At 44.0% G+C, this 16,495-nt stretch overlaps 1 protein-coding gene across 3 annotated transcripts in view; it reads right to left on the reverse strand.

The window, feature by feature from the left end:
- The window catches only part of SMAD1 (SMAD family member 1), a 77,018-nt gene extending 60,732 nt beyond the window's left edge, over nt 1-16,286 (reverse strand). For 2 of the 3 annotated variants that reach the window (XM_082838766.1, XM_082838764.1), the window contains exon 1: nt 16,091-16,252. The gene's annotated coding sequence lies outside the window, so the exon portion shown is untranslated. The other variant, XM_082838765.1, reaches the window with a different exon arrangement.
- Nucleotides 16,287-16,495: the final 209 nt, after the last annotated feature.

Raw genomic sequence — 16,495 nt, forward strand, 5'->3', positions numbered from 1 at the left:
AGTGCCCTTAGAAGGCTTCAGAACACAAGTTCTCCTCCTTTGTACGTTCAACTACTAAGAGGCGTTAGTCTCCACCAATTCACTATTTAACTGAACAGTACTTTAAGTGCTTATCCCCAACACAAAGGTGCAGTAGGAAGAAAATGGGTATGAAACAGTTCCCAGCATCACCCTGCTCACCGTTATGGGGGGCGGGGGGTTGAAGAACCATATTATCAGGTTGATCGTGATAGAGTCACAGGACGTGTTCAGGCTGTTTATCTAAGGGACAGAGGCCAAAAACCTGTGCCATTTCTTTACCACAACTACATCTCCTGTGCATCTGGGGCTTTGTGTTGCCTGCCCTGATGTGGAAATCCAAACGAGTCCAGCTGACTATCAACCACTTGCATGAGTGGGGATGAAGCACGGAATGGATAATCCAAAGCAGCCTTAATAAAACGTAACCATTGCTTTTCGAATATGTATTATGCTTTTATCAAAGAACGCTTTTAATTCCTTACCACATGTTGCTTACACTAACCATAAAACTGTTATATACTCTGAGAACATAGTAACTTCTAAAGAAATGCCTGCTCAAGATTCAAATATTGCTGTGGAAAATCTATACGTGGATGACAGACTTAACTATGATGGTTTTATTATGTTATAAAAACTAAAAAACATATTTCGTCACATAAATCACTCTATCCTCCTCTGGAAATTCATTCTATTGGCAACAGTCTTTACAGAACGTCTGAAACACCCCAGTTTGAGGACTCCATAAGCTCTCAGCTTCATCACCACCCACTTCAAAGGGAGAGAGGGCTGTCACGCAGGTGGCTCTGTGGGAGACATCACACAAGAGTGTATCCATGGTCTCTGTCAGTTTCCAACACAGCTCAAGTATTCAGAGGGAATAAAAGATCATTCTCATATCGTCGTCATCATCACCATCACCACCACAGTGAAACACCAAACACTGTGCTGAACACTTCATACCTATTCACTCTCTTTAATCCTTATGGGGTCCTGTGATGTAGAGACTATTTTAGAGATGATGAAACCGTGGTGCAGAAAGGTTAAGGGCTTGCCAAGGCAACCCCTCACCACCCTGCTTCTCCTGAATAACCTCCTCCTTTGTCTCATGCATAAACTAGAGGGACTGACAAGCAAGGATGTGCTTATGGTTTTACTTTAATCCCCCTGGTTCCTTCTCTCCCCAACTTATTTTTGTTTTCGTTGTTGCTTTCCTTCTTGGCATCTTGCCACTTTCCTAGAACATGAAAAAACCAAGAGTTTTATCAGGGCAGCGATGACAAAATTAAATTCATTTTCATCTGAACAGCCTAGAATAGGGATAAGTAGTTGTAAGCGATAACTGAACAAAGACACAAGGAAACTGGCACCATTACCTCACACCAACAGCCCACGTATGTGTTCAACTCTTAATACTCTTTTCTTACGATGAGGCTGTGGAATATTAAAATTAAACTCCTTTTAAGAAATTCATTTTCTTTACATTCCCACTGACTGTTCTTTTTTTTAAATCTAGTTTATTTTTCCCACTTACTGTGTAGTGGTTTAAAAAAAGAAAGACGTATAGACTGTATTTTCTTATCCATTCCTAAAAGGGAGACGCTGGCGCTGCCTCCAACTCCTCCTTTATAAATGATGCTGTTAAGAAACAGCAGTTTAAAAAGTAAGATGTTAGTAGATAGCCTTTGTTAAGATTGGAAATTTTCCTTTTATTCTGGTTCTCTCAGAGGTGGATTGATTGATTGCTTTACTGGGTTTATTTTTGTAATGTTTTTTTCCCCGTTTTACTGCTCGTTCTTAGTATCCTTTACTGAAAACGTAAGCAAAACAGAACAAAAATTACTGGCTTATTTTTTTGCATGTGAATTAATACTGTCCCGTTCAAGCAAATGTACAGATGGAAAATAACTGAAGGACTCCTTCAAGTATCATATTTTATTATAGGTAAAATATTAAAATGTTCATTTTTAACGGCTCATACACAGCTGGCAGTCACAATCCTATCTACAGATAAGGGCAAAAAACAGTGCTCTTGACTCTAGAGGATTTGGGAGAGGGGCTAACACAGCAAGCAGCATGCGGGTGTGGCAGGAACAGCCATCTGTGACACGACCACTTCAGTATCCTATCCGCCTTCCAGGCCCCTTCCTTATCCCCTATTCCAGGGTTTCTCAACCTCGGCATTACAGGACATTTGGCAGCATCCTTGCTGGCGGAAACAGCCCTGCCCTGCCCCCAGCTGTGACACCCAAACACTCCTCCGGACTCTGCCGGATAACCTCCGCTAACACTCTTCTCTCCTTTTCTCTTTGTGCTCTTGGTGCCCCAGGCCGCAACAGCTTTATTTATTAGCTCTACTTCTAGACTCTAGGACACAAGGAATTGCCGATTCCTTCAAGAAGGGAAAAGCGAAAGCTCTCAAACACACATATCCTTTCTTTCTATCTCTTCTCTCCTCAAATTAAAAAAGGGGGAGCAAAAGTTAACCCTCAGAACTACCTGGGTCGTCTGGAGCACCTAGAACAGGTATCACCCGGCACCAAGTGCTGCTGGAGATCAAAGACATAGTTCATGTTCACAACAGACCTACAGCATACCACACGTCCTATTTCCCGACATGTTTTTAAACACATCAAAATGAAAAAATTCACTCATCACTACCATGTGTCAAGCCGACAGTTCTCAATGCTATTGTACATTAGACTCACCTGTGGTGCTTCTTTAAAAGCTCCCCAACCGAAACCCTGGAATCAGAGCCCCCCCAGGGGCGGGCCCTGGCATTTCTGCGGTGGTTGTCATTCACAGGATTCTGATGTGCAAAGTGAGAACCACTGTGCTAACATCAAGACCGTAAAGATACTGTCCACATACCCTCAAGGAACTCAGTCTAAAGAATGAATAACATAACTGTAATAAACGCTATTAAAACAGAAGCTGCATTAGACAAGCACATTTGCATTTTTCCTCAAAGTTACAATCTCAGTGCAAAGCCTACATTTATGACCCCTTATCCCAACTTTATCAAGCTCTATAAGAGACACTATGAACAGAAATATAGGTAGAGATGCTCAAAAACTTGCTGAAAGAATCCACTAAGCTGGAGGTGGGCACAGTGCAGGAGCTCTACCAACTACATTAGATTTCTTTCCTAATCCCTTGATTCTGAAAGGCTATCCCAATTACTGAAGAAATACACTCAAAATAAGACGCTATAACATGAATAACGATGGCTTGTTATTTAGCTTTTCATATAATCGTAGTCTCCTCTTACCAGTAAGATTGCTTCTGCACAGCAAAAACTGACTTAGATGTTTCTCTCTCCCTCCCCGAAACAGAGCCCAGCACTGGATGCATGAAACATTTGCTGAATTGATTAATATTGGCTCAACAAAAAGCAGAACTGCTCAGTGAGGATGCACCGCTTTTAATGGAGGCTTTCCTGGAATACAGATCAACATCTCAGCCTGCACATTATGACAAGACAGAACTCTTCAGTGTTTCCATGCAAATAAATGCTATAAATACAGCTTGGATGCCAATCATTTCAAGGGTAATCAAATTAATTTTGCTCACAGTTTAACAGAAGGCCATTTGAAACCAATCAAACGTTCTCTCGTTCTCTCGAGCTTGAACAAACTGAATAGAAGTCCTGAGCACACAAACACGAACACTGGGAAAATAAATAGGTTGTTATTAATTATGCAGACTGCAAAGCCAGCAACGGACACAAAGCAAAACAGGAAGCCATAACAGATGGGATGGCAAGCTATGTACAGGCAGCTGTGCTGAGCTGTCACAGGGCTAAAGGTGTAATTCCTAAAGCAACACTCACTGTAGCATTACCACTCCCTTCCACACAAAGCTACCCATAAAATTAAGGACCCTTTTTGATAAAATTAAGACTCGTGTTGCCGGCATTCACCCTCCCTCCCCAACTTGGCTTAAAGAGTTTGAAGGATGGCTCTGACCAATGCATACCAGTTCCGGCCCCCTACTCCCAGGCACCGTCCTCTGAAAGGACTTAACGAAAGAAGAGGCGTGGGTAACTGCCCTGTGGCTGAAATTCGTGGTAAGCCTGTGGGTGAAATTCAAAAGCCTTTTTTTTCCCCCAACTCTGAAATATTTGCAGATCACTTAAGAGAGAGGAGATGGTGGGTCAGAGGATGCTGATGAATCCTCTTCTGTCGAGTGGCCAGGTAAAAACTCAAGGCTGAGGTAAGACTGAGCGTACTTCGGTTAGGTAAGGACCCTACCAATAACCACCTTACGGACAGCACATGAGAAGCCTTTCTTACGCCCATGACATTAACTATTACCCTCAAGAGACAATCTGGGAAATCAAATGCTAATGCCTAACTTCAAATTTTCTTCACTTTATAAGAGGTTTTACTATGTGGGAGAACTTCTTATTTCAATACCTTATGAACCAGTCTAGCTCAATAAGAAAAACCATGTTCTAAGGCCATCACTGTGTCTCATATGAATAAGAAAATGCCACTACAAATCAAATCTAATACTGCAACTCAGGTGGGAGAGCAAGAGGCCCATTTCGATGTGCTCTATGGAGCACTGGTATCCTTAAAAGTTCACTGATAGGTTGGGAGTCCGCCTGCTGGTGCAGGGGACGCGGGTTCGTGCCCCGGTCCGGGAGGATCCCACATGCCGCGGAGCGGCTGGGCCCGTGAGTCATGGCCGCTGAGCCTGCGCGTCCGGAGCCTGTGCTCCGCGGCGGGAGAGGCCACGGCAGTGAGAGGCCCGCGTACGGCAAAAAAAAAAAAAAAAAAGTTCACCCATCATGCCAGCTGGTTGAGAACCTGCATAGAACTGAGAGCCCCTAAAGCACTGGGAACACCTCACATTCCAATGAGGAGACTCCTAGCCCAATGTCATGAGGGTAGTGGGGCAACATCAAGGAAATGGGATGGAGATGGCCTGTCTCTTATAACTCCAGCTTACATTCATTGTGACCCCAGCTTCTCTTAGGGAAATTTTGGCTTCCTTTCCTTCAGTGAGAAAAGCCCAGTTTCCCCAGACTGATCCTTCCTGGTCCACAAAGAATGATACAATAAAGTAAAAGAGAAGACATCGTCCCCATTCCAGTGAAGAGTCTCATCCAGGACACGGCAGAACAGTTCATGTCTATTAGTAGTTTGCATTTCATTCATTTGTGAATTGTTCCTGTCCTTTACCAATTTTTTTAGGAGCCCAGAATTTCATTTATTTTTTTTTAATTGAAGCATACTTGATTTACGTTTCAGGTGTATGTACACACACACACACATTCTTTTTCAGATTCTTTTCCATTATAGGTTATTCCAAGATATTAAGTATAGTTCCCTGTGCTATACAGTAGATCCTTGTAGTTTATCTATTTTACATAGAGTAGTGTGTATCTGTTAATCCCAAATTCATCCCTCCCCCGCTTTCCCCCTTGGTGACCATAAATTTGTTTTCTACGTCTGTGAGTCTTCTGTAAATAAGTTCATTGTATCATGTTTTTAGATTCCGCCTATAAGTGATATCCTATGATACTTGTCTTTGTCTGCCTGACTTCACCTAGTATGATACTCTCCAGGTCCATGTACCAATTTTTCTGTAGGGGTGGAATTTCCTATTATTTTAAAAGTTTTTTACAAGAAGAGTAACTTGCTGCAAATTTGAACGGTTGTATTTTTGTGCGTGGTCATTCAAGAGTGTGTGTTTGGTCACATAAATGTTGTCAAATCTATAAATTTTTCCTTTATGGTTTCTGCTTTCTGAGCCATGTTTAAAAGAGCTCTACAGGGACTTCCCTGGTGGTCCAGTGGTTAAGACTCCACACTCCCAACGGAGGGGGCACGGGTTCGATCCCTGGTGGGGGAACTAAGATCCCGCATGCCACACAGCGTGGCCAAAACAAAAAAACAAAAACAAAAGAGCTCTACAAACAGCTATTAGTACTACCCCCGCCCCCATACCCCCATCTCTTGAAAATGACAATTCACTCAATCAGTGATAATCGAGAATCCATCTCCCCCTTGCCTTCTGACACTATGACCAGAATCCACGCCGGAATCTTTCTTCACTGAGTGTGTATTCTCTAACGAAAAAAAAATTTTTTAACACTAATGAATAGTGTAAGAAAAATCCATAGATAAATTCACAATACTTACTTTTAAAAGCTCTGGGCAACTTTAAATAGCTTTTTAAAATCAATAAAGGGCATTCTTCTCTTAGTTCAATTACTATACTTTTCTTAAAAAACTTTAGCTGGCATTGTCAGGGAAACGCTCCATCTACAAATTCCCAAACTTGATATTCCACAATTTCATTATCAGGATTCCCATTGCTTAACCCTTCTCAGTTCATTTAATCCATTACACTCCTTATAACCTGTAACCCCTTATCTAGGTTGGATTCGATATTGCTCTCATTAACATTCTAGACTCTACAATCACATTGACTCTTACAAATATTAAATAGCTAACATTTTCCAAATGCTAATTATGTGCCAGGTCCTAGGCTAAGTCCCTTATGTATCCTGTACTTCACTGACTGCAAGATGTACCCTCTCCTAACCAGGAAATTTACAGTCAGGGGTATGCTGTGCCTAAATGATGGTTTTTTCCTCAGTAGTACATGAAATAACATCTTATGATTAACAGCATCTTAGATGAAATATGGAAGGATAACTCATCTCATCTTTCTATCAATCCTGAGGCTGATACTATTATCTCTATTTTTCAGATGAGGAAAGTGAGGTTCAAAAAGTTAATGGTCACAACATTGTAAATCAACTATAGTTCAATTTAAAAAAATTAGAAAAAAAAAGTTAATGGCAGCTTTCCCAAAGTTATAAAAAAGCAAGTCAGTGTTGGGGGCTGGGACTTAAACCCAGGCAACCTGACTCTAGAACCTCATTTCTTAGCCTATTTTCTATCCCTCAGCCAGAATCATCTCTGCCAACATTCCTCTCCAATCTTACTTTCAGGCACCAAGTTACACTAAAAAGCAGCAATTACTAGTCTACTCTACAGCCACGTCAAACCTCACCCCAGGCTTCCTCCGACTGCTCAGACTCTGAATTCGCCACAGATTTCCTGGCACATCACCTACAATGGTTCTTCCAAACCTTCTCCATTATTCTTAAACTTCCAGCACCATTTTCTGATTCTCCCGGCTCACCATCCCAATGAAGGGACTGACTTGCCTCCCACACTACTGGGAAAACCAGCGCAAGCTGACATGAGCTCTGTGCCATCCGCTTTCCTCTCTCGGACCCCACCCTGCTTCCTTCTCAGACAATCTCCCTCCTTACCATGACTAATACTTTGTCACCTGCGCTCCAGATCACTACCTCCATCATCTCATCTCTGATTGCTCTCTGTCCATTAACTTCTTTCCCTCAACCTTCAAATAAGAAGTCGTCTCATCAATTTTGAAACATAAGTCACTCGAGGGCATAGAAGACTCTGTTTCTTATTTCTCAATATACTCAGTCTCTTCACCTCAGCTGCATTCACTTGATTACCCTGACCTTCTCTCCTTCACCCTGAACCATACATGTCCCCCTTTGAACCTTCCTCTGGAATCTCTCTTCCCTTGGCTTCCTGGTTTAACTTCTCCTCTGACCCCACACCTTTCTTTCAGTTCCTTCTTTTGTCTACTTCAAACATGCCTCTCCTTTCTACCACTTCCTAATTGTGGGCATCAATGGAAGATTCAACCCACCAGCTCTCTGTTTCTCTGTACATGATCCTCTCCAAATACCCATCCATTCCCGGACGTTCCACCATCATTCCCAACAGATCACTACTTGGCATCTACGTAAAGCTCCGAGCCCTCCCCTAGGCTTTAGCTTAGTTATGTATCTCCAACTTGCCTGTAGAATACTTAGATACCCCACCTTAAATTCAACTTGTCAATTCTAATTTATCATTCACACAATTTTTATTCCTTCCAGAACCAGTTCTTCTCTATTCTTAAGTAAAGGCTTTATTAATTTTCCAGCCACTCAGGTTGGAAACTTAAGGATAATCTGACACCCCTCTTTCCCATTACTCTATAGCCAAATAACCACCAGGTGTCTTTTCACTCACAAAACCCACCCCATCAGAGAGAGAGAACTCAAAGCGCTTTCTTATCAATCTCCTGGCATATGGACTCTACCCTCCTCTCCAACCCAAACTGCAAGTTCAAACACCTTCTGTGACTTCCCAGTGCTTCCTTATTCTGGCACGCTGAGGTCCTCAAACCCTCATCCTCAACTTAACCTTTCCAAACACCTCTCCCAGCTCACCACACGGGACCGCATCAGGAATACCCTCTGTGGTCAGTCAGAGCTGCAGACTGGCCTCCAAGATCTGTGCTGTCCAACGTGATAGCTCATCGTTAAACAGGTGGCTATTTAAACATAAATTAATGAAAATTTAAAATGCAGTGCTCAGTTGCACTAGCCACATTTTAAATGCACAACAGCCACTCGCGGCTAGTGGCTATAGTGCTGGACAGCACAGATACAGCGCATTTCCATCACTGCAGAGTTCTATCGGACAGCGCTGCTCCTCTTACCTTGAGTCTTCCACGCCGCTACTCTGCCCAAATGTCTCTTCCTTCTCCCAGTGCAAACCCACACATCCTTCCACATCACAGTGGGCCTCATGTGAACCGTCTGTACAACTTACCCCGATATTACCCTGCAGCAACTCTTGTGATGTTGCATTTAATTCTTCATTTTTGTGGGTCTCCTCACTAATTACTGAGCCACTCTGAACTAACAGATTCACTAAGTGAAGCATATGCTCATTACCACACTGCATCAAAATTATCAAATAAGGAGATATTTAATACCCCTCTCCTCCATTAAAAAGACATGTTTTCCTTCAATCTAAACAAAAGATCTTGCATTTAGCTAACTAATGACTTAATTTAATGCCTAATTATAATACTTGAAAGATAATGAGTTCCCTTTTCTTCTTGTGGTATTCGAAACTGAAAGAAAAAAACTATAAAGGTCTGAAATACTTCCACTTTGCATAAGCACACCGCAAAGAAACCACAAAAGATAGACACGGAGAGGAAAATGAATGAATAGTTTGAGTAACTATACCCTAACTATCTGGAATTGTAGGAAAAAATATAGTACAGCTGCCCTAAAATTAAGGGGAAACTACAAATAAAGCATTAAAAAATTACACGTATAAATATATTTTTGAATCAAAAGCTAGACCCCTCTATCCTCCTTTTCGCAAACATGACATAGTGAATATTTATTTTCACCGTGAGCTCAAAAGCATATAGATGCATAAGTAACTGCTGTGTATGTTGTATGTGTTCCTTGAAATCCAGGCTTGTCTCAAGAAAATTAGTTAAGAAATCAATCCACCAACCATAGACCTGGGTTCTATATAAGGCTCCTATGTGAACGCTAGGAACCAAGCAGAGAGATTTGGGAGAACTGCCAGGTATGGATTCCCTCAAACCTTAGAGAGTTTGATGCTTTATCTTCAAGAGGGAATGTTCTCTAAAGTTCTGATTTTAGCTTATTAAAAAATCACAGGGGGCTTCCCTGGTGGCGCAGTGGTTAAGAATCCACCTGCCAATGCAGGGGACACGGGTTCGAGCCCTCGTCCAGGAAGATCCCACATGCTGCGGAGCAACTAAGCCCGTGTGCCACAACTACTGAGCCTGCGCTCTGGAGCCCGCAAGCCACAACTACTGAGCCCTTGCACCACAACTACTGAAGCCCGTGAGCCCTAGAGCCCGTGCTCTGCAACGAGAAGCCACCGCAATGAGAAGACCGCGCACCACAACGAAGAGGAGTCCCCGCTTGCCACAGCTAGAGAAACCCGCGCGCAGCAACGAAGACCCAACGCAGCCAAAAATAAAATAATAAATTAATTTTTAAAAAATCACAAAGATGTTAGATTAAACTGCTCAAATACTGCAGTTCCCAGTATCAGCCTAAAAGCCCGATGCAGTCATTGGAGTTGAACTGTTTTTGAAAGATGGGCTTTTCCCATCTGAAAGACAGCTTTCCTTATGCAAATGAATGTTCTACAGGGCCCGCTCATTTCTGCAAATCAGCCAGCAATAGCTGTAAATGTTACTTTTTTGCCTAGGACTAGTAGTACATCTCTAAAACTGACATTATTTTAATAATGAACACCATAGTGAAGATTTTGACTTAGATTTTAAGTAAGTACATTCATGCAACTTAGTTTTGTTTTTTTTTTTTTTTTTTAAGGCAGTAACTCCAGCAGTATTAAAAATACTTCAGGTATTTTTGCAGCAAATCAGATGACAGGTCACCAGATTAGCCTAAATAGTTCCAATACGACGTAATAGCAGAAAAGGGGGATAAAGAGTCAAGAGATTTCAATTCGAGGCAAAATGGAGATGCCTCTATTTGTTACCAAAGCACTTCCTGCTAATCTTGGTACCAAAAATTAAGACCAGAGCCTCCAGGCTGGTGAACACATCAAGGTGCTATGCGGGTGGGGCGCCTGGAGAGGGCATGGAGCTCATGGCGCCCTTCCCCCATACCTTGCCCTGTGCATCTCTTCCATCTGGCTGTTCCTGAGTTATATCCTTTCATAATAAACCGGTAATAGTAAGCTTTTAAAAAAGAAAAGAAAAACCACATACAGAAGTACAATTACACAGAACACTTCATCAGCCTCAATGTCATTTTATAACTTTATATTTCATTTCTAAATTTTTATATTTAAATTATCCCTTTTCTCCTTAGACCTTTCCAATTCTCTCCCTAGTACCTCCTAACTCCTTCCCTAAATACCCCAATCTCTGACTTTTGGTTAGGAATATGATTTGTTTTTGAGAGCCAAACGAGGAGATTTGTACAGCAGACTTGCCTGATTTAATCTGAACTTCGTAGAATCTCGGATCTACCATTTTCTAGTAAGGTCCCATTGACTAAATCAGGCATAAGTCGTTTCTTTTCCATCTCTAAAATTAAAAAAAAAAAAATCAATTTTAATCTGTAAAAAACATCTGAGGTTGTCAGACTTGATTCATACTCAGCTCAAATAATGTTGGGTACAAAAAGTTAACATCATGCCAAAAAATTCTCCTTTCCTCCCCTCCCCAATTAACACTGGATATGCTCCGACCAAAGGCCCAGGAGCACAGCGAGTGAGGAAGGAAAGAACAAACAAATGGGAACTTGACAATGACAGTGATCCAGGTGCAGGCTTTCCCTCCTCCAATCACTGGATGGGTGACTTCAGGCAAGTCCGCTATCTTCCCTGGGCCTCGGATTGCTCAACTTGATAGGAACATCAAAGTAGCTTTTAACACTCAATATCTCTATTCTTTGTAAAGGAAATTACAAATCAGTGTTTATGAACACACTTGGCAAGGCAGTCCCATGGATGTCCTTCACCTGAAATTTGGGTACTTCTGTGCACACACAAGCTTCAGGGCATATAAGCATTTTTGGATTGGAGGATGGGAGCGTGATAGGGGATCCAGGGTTTCATCAAATTCTTAAATAGCCCTGACGAAAAAAAAAAAAATAAAACTGACTGAACTGTAAGACTATACAAAAATAGACATAAATGTAAAAAAATAAATTCCAAGGAATTTGCAATGAACTATTTGCATCTCAAAGTGCAGTGTTTACCAGCTAAAGAAGACGAATTTTAATGAGATAAACTGAACTACTAGAACTTTCTTTTTTAGTACCATCAGCTTGTGATAATACAAGAAAAAAGCAAAGGGAAAGTGACAGGAATTATCCAGAAAAGCAGAGATAAAACCAATTTGGCTTTGAAATGCATTACTTTTATGTCAGATTTAGTCTTCCAATTACGTTCTGCTTAGAGAGGTGTTAACATTATGTTTCCTTTCTTAAGCACTTAAAGGAAGACAACAGAAGATGGCCCAGAAAAGCACAATAGAAGGCAAAGTTGTCTAAAAGACTAAAAAATAAAAGCAAAGTCATATCTATACCAGAATAATAAAGCCCAGCAGAACAATGATTATTCAGGTATTCTAGATATATATATATATATATATGTATAAAAGTGAGGGGACTTCCCTGGTGGTGCAGTGGTTAAGAATCCGCCTGCCAATGCAGGGAACACGGGTTCGAGCCCAGGTCTGAGAAGATCCCACATGCCGCAGAGCAACTAAGCCTCTGCACCACAACTACTGAGCCTGCGCTCTAGAGCCCACGAGCCACAACTACTGAGCCCATGCACCGGGACTACTGAAGCCCGTGCGCCTAGAGCCCGTGCTCCGCAACAAGAGAAGCCACCGCAATGAGAAGCCCGCGCACTGCAATGAAGAGTAGCCCCTGCTCGCCGCAACTAGAGAAAGCCCGAGCGCAGCAACGAAGACCCAACACAGCCAAAAATTAATTAATTAATTTTTTAGAAAAGTGAGGCTCTAGAGTGAGCTTGCCTTGTTCACTTCATGGCTAAGAATATAATCACTAGTTACGTAGCCTGAGGCAAGACAATGAATCACTCAGAACTCAGTTTCCTTACCTGTAAAAAGGTGACAACGACAGTACTTAGGGAACTTTTGATGCTTAAATGAGATATGAGTATTAAAGACAGAACACAGAAAAAAAATCAGCTACAATTATTTCTCCTACCCAAAGCTCTAAATCAAATTAGAAGCCATGACACCAATGATAAATATGATTGACACAAAAGTCAACCTTGTTTTATGCAGTAGCTTCAACTGTCACTTCCAAACTCTTTTAACAAGAGCAACTAGGAAGCAGCAAAATTAATTGACATATTTCTTTCTCCCTTCGACCTCACAAACTCATTCACAGAGGTACCAAGTAGAGAAGCAGCTGAAAGGTGAGTAGAAAGTGTGGATGAGCAGAGGCGAAAGGTCTAGAGCAGCACTGTCCAATAGAACCTTCTGTGATGATGGGAATGTTCTATGTATACATTCTCCAAGGTGGTAGCCACTAGCCACATTAGCTACTGAACACGTGAACTGTGGCTAGTGCTACTGAGATGAATTTCATTTTCATTTAATTTTAATTAATTTCAACTTAAATAACCACACATGATTATGGCTACCTAATTAGACGGCACAGCCCTAGATGACCCATAAATTGAATAAGGATTGCCAGAAATTTAAGCAAAAACTAAGAATCTTCTTTTCCTGAATTGTTTATATGTTCAATTCAAATATCTCTGTTTCCAGTGGAGACCTGGTAACTATGCTTAAAGAAATAACGTTATCAGCATTTGCATCAATACAGTGCAACTCAGTGTTAATAAAAGGATCAGAGATGTGAAATATGTGGTCCTCTGATATTTTATAAGGTCCCTAAGGCCAAGTTAAATTCAAGCTCACATGAAGCATGATTCAGTGCATGGATCAGAGCTGCTTTGAGGGTCCTTATCGGCACCCTCAAAGCATCTGTTTCTCCACTACCAAATGGAAAGCTACTTAGACAATGCAGACTGAACATGCCTTAATTTAGCTTCAATTTTGTCAGAAATTCAGAGTTCTGTAAGCCTTTCCCCTTTTCAGAAACACTAGCATTCCTTGCCAGTTTGGCCTTTCCACTATAAACAAAATCCATGTACCACCCATATCTGAAGGATAACGCCAGACTCCTGCTTAGCTGCCCCTGTAATATGGTTTAATTATGATGACTGAACTAATAGGCTGACATCATAGACTTTTACAGGCTGACCCCATGTCATCCTGATGTATCATTTTGCACCAGTTCAGTGCTGTAAATCAGTTTAAGATCTCCAGCAGGTTGAAAAGGCTGGGAATGATGCTTTCTCTGCCATCTCTGGAGACTCTACATTATACACAACTTACATTATTTATAAAGCCTCAATGATGCTTCCATTAGCCTTGTAAGACTACACAAATGAGATCTTTTATACACACACAACTTGGCCCTGATTATGTAGGCGACTGCAGCTTAAATATACTCATCTCATTACACTCAAGTTTATTCTTTTTCCACTCTAGCCAAGTTACTAAACCCAGACTTACTAGAAATCAAAATTACAAACTGCAATTTAGTTTTCAACTAATAAATGTATTTGGAAAAATGAGACTTACTTCCTCTTAATGCTTTAATGAACTTAGTAGGAAAAAAAATTAAATTCCAAGAGGTGTAAGAAGTTCATATTTTAAATTGCCTAAAAACTGTCGTTTCTCTAAAATGCAAAGGTCATCAGCTCTTCAAGGGTATAAAACCAAAGGATACTGCAAAAAGGAAAAATGTATTTGGTTACATACCTATGCTTGGAGGGGTCAAAACTAAATCAAGGACAAATCCCTACCCTCAGAAGAAACCTGATCCTGCCTGGATCCTCCAGAGGCTCTGACATCGCCCACCTCTAGAAAATCATCTCCCACTACCCTGGTTACAGTTTCCTAAGAACTGCAATATTACACAAATGTACACCACCTGCACAGAAATATCAAATAACTGCAAATGGGAAAGAGGGAGAGAGAGGGGAGGACAAACACTTAAATCAGTTACAGCATATTTAGGCCTGGCACCTCCATCAGAATTAACACTGATGCAAAATATTTATACTAATTGAAAATCCGGGGCAGTGCACATTGATTCTGCCCTGATTCTTTTTAAATCGTGGTTCCAATACAGCTCAGCTACCTCCAGTAAAGCGTCAAGAGGTAATGAGAAACGAGATGAAACATCAACACGGGCAGAGAACAGTTTTCTCCTTGTGCTACTGAATGCAGGCATGTTATCCACGGCAGGTAATGAAAGCGAGAAACGTTCTGAAATAAAGGCATTTTGCGATTGAGCTGCCTGCTAGGAGTTTCAGTAAGAGGAAGCACACACAGAGATCAGGCAACTTCTGTATCATTCCACCTACTCTGAAATTTCAGCAAGAGAACCTCAGGGGAAAGCAAGAGGCCGGCTGTCACAGCACTCACGACAACGATGTTTTCTCGGGAGAGGGTTCGGAGACGCGCCTCGATTTTCAGAAGGGAAGCGCCCGGCCGGGGACCTTGCAAGTGCACTGAAACATCGTCCGCGCCGCAAAATAAACAAAAGCCGCAGCTACGGTAGTTGTAAGATCCGGCAGGCATTTGTTCCCCCTCCCTTCCCAAAGTACATCAGGCAAACGCTCTCCCTGGAAGCCTTCATATTTATTAAGCAACTAGAAAAACAAGCCCACGTCTGTCTCTCTCACACCCAACACCCCCCCCCCTTCCTGCAGAAACAACCCCGAGAAACACTAACAAAGACCGGGCGCAGAGTAAATGAACAGTTGCTGCACAGCGAACTCACAAATACACATGCAGTGAGGCAATCGAATCCGGGAAAGGGAAAGGAATGAGACGACACTCGGAGACTCCGGGGGGTGTAGGCGGAAGAGAAAAAACAAAAAAATACGCGCGCCGCCGCCGCCAAACCTTTGAATAAATGAGAGGGAATTTCAGTACGAACTTTCCTTGACCTCGACCCCCAAGACGCTGGTAGGGGGCACAGGAAGGAGCCCGCCCCGGACGCAGAAGGACCCAGGGCACCGGGTGTCCCCTTTACAACAGCCCCGCTCCGCGGAGAGGGCAGCGCCGGCGACCGCCCTCCGACTCCCGCAGGGGTCGCCCGGGCCGGCGCGGGACACAATGGGCCCGCGGGCCGCGCCGACGGCCCAGGCTCGGCTGCAGGAAGGGAAAGGGAAACGGGCAGCGGGCGGAGGGGGAGGGTGGCCGCGGAGGGCCGGCCGCAGGCAGGGCCGGGGACCGAGGAACGCGGCTTCCCCACCGCAGGGCCAACAAAGACGCGGGGGGCACACGGGCCCGAGCCTTGCCCGGCTGGCCAGGCGCTAGGAGAGGAGGAGGTGGCAGGCTTGCTCCTCCGAGCGGCCGGGAGGCGCCATCATGGGGGGGGAGAATCCCCGGTCCGCCCCACGCGGGGAAGAGCCCCCTCCCCGCCGCAGCCCGCGCCGCCGGCCCCGCGCGCGATCGTGGCCACCCGGCCGGGCCGCGCCCGCCCCAGCCCGCGGCGGCAGCGGCGGCGGCGCTGGGAAGCCCGGAGCGCCGAGGGGAGGGCGAGGACGCAACGGAGGGGAAAGTTGGGTTCGGGTCTGTTTCGTTTTACCGGGTTGGCTGCGCGCCTGTCCACGCGGGCGCACGAGTTGACCGGGCGAGCGGGGTCCCCCGCGGCCCCGGTCCGGCCGGCCGGGCGCTGCGCTCGCAGGGTCCCTCCCCGCGCCTCGGCCCGGGCTCAGCGGCTCGGCCTCTCCTTCCTCCTCCCGCCCGCCCGCCCGCTCGCACACTCGCTCGCTCGCTCGCTCCCGGAGCCTGGATTGATCTGGTCGCGCTGGCGTCAGGGAGTCGGAGCCGCCCAGCCTCCACTCCTCAGCTGCCAATACCCGGCGCACTCGCCCGCCCGCCTGCTCTCTAGCTCGCTCTCACGCGCACTTGGGCGCGCCGCCGCTCCCGCCGCGGCTGCGCGACCAGGGATCCTCTCCAAATTCCCGGCCCCACCGGCGCGAGCGCTGGG

This window comes from Leucopleurus acutus, assembly GCF_964270905.1.
Source record: "Leucopleurus acutus genome assembly, chromosome: 4".
NCBI classification, from domain to species: domain Eukaryota; kingdom Metazoa; phylum Chordata; class Mammalia; order Artiodactyla; family Delphinidae; genus Leucopleurus; species Leucopleurus acutus.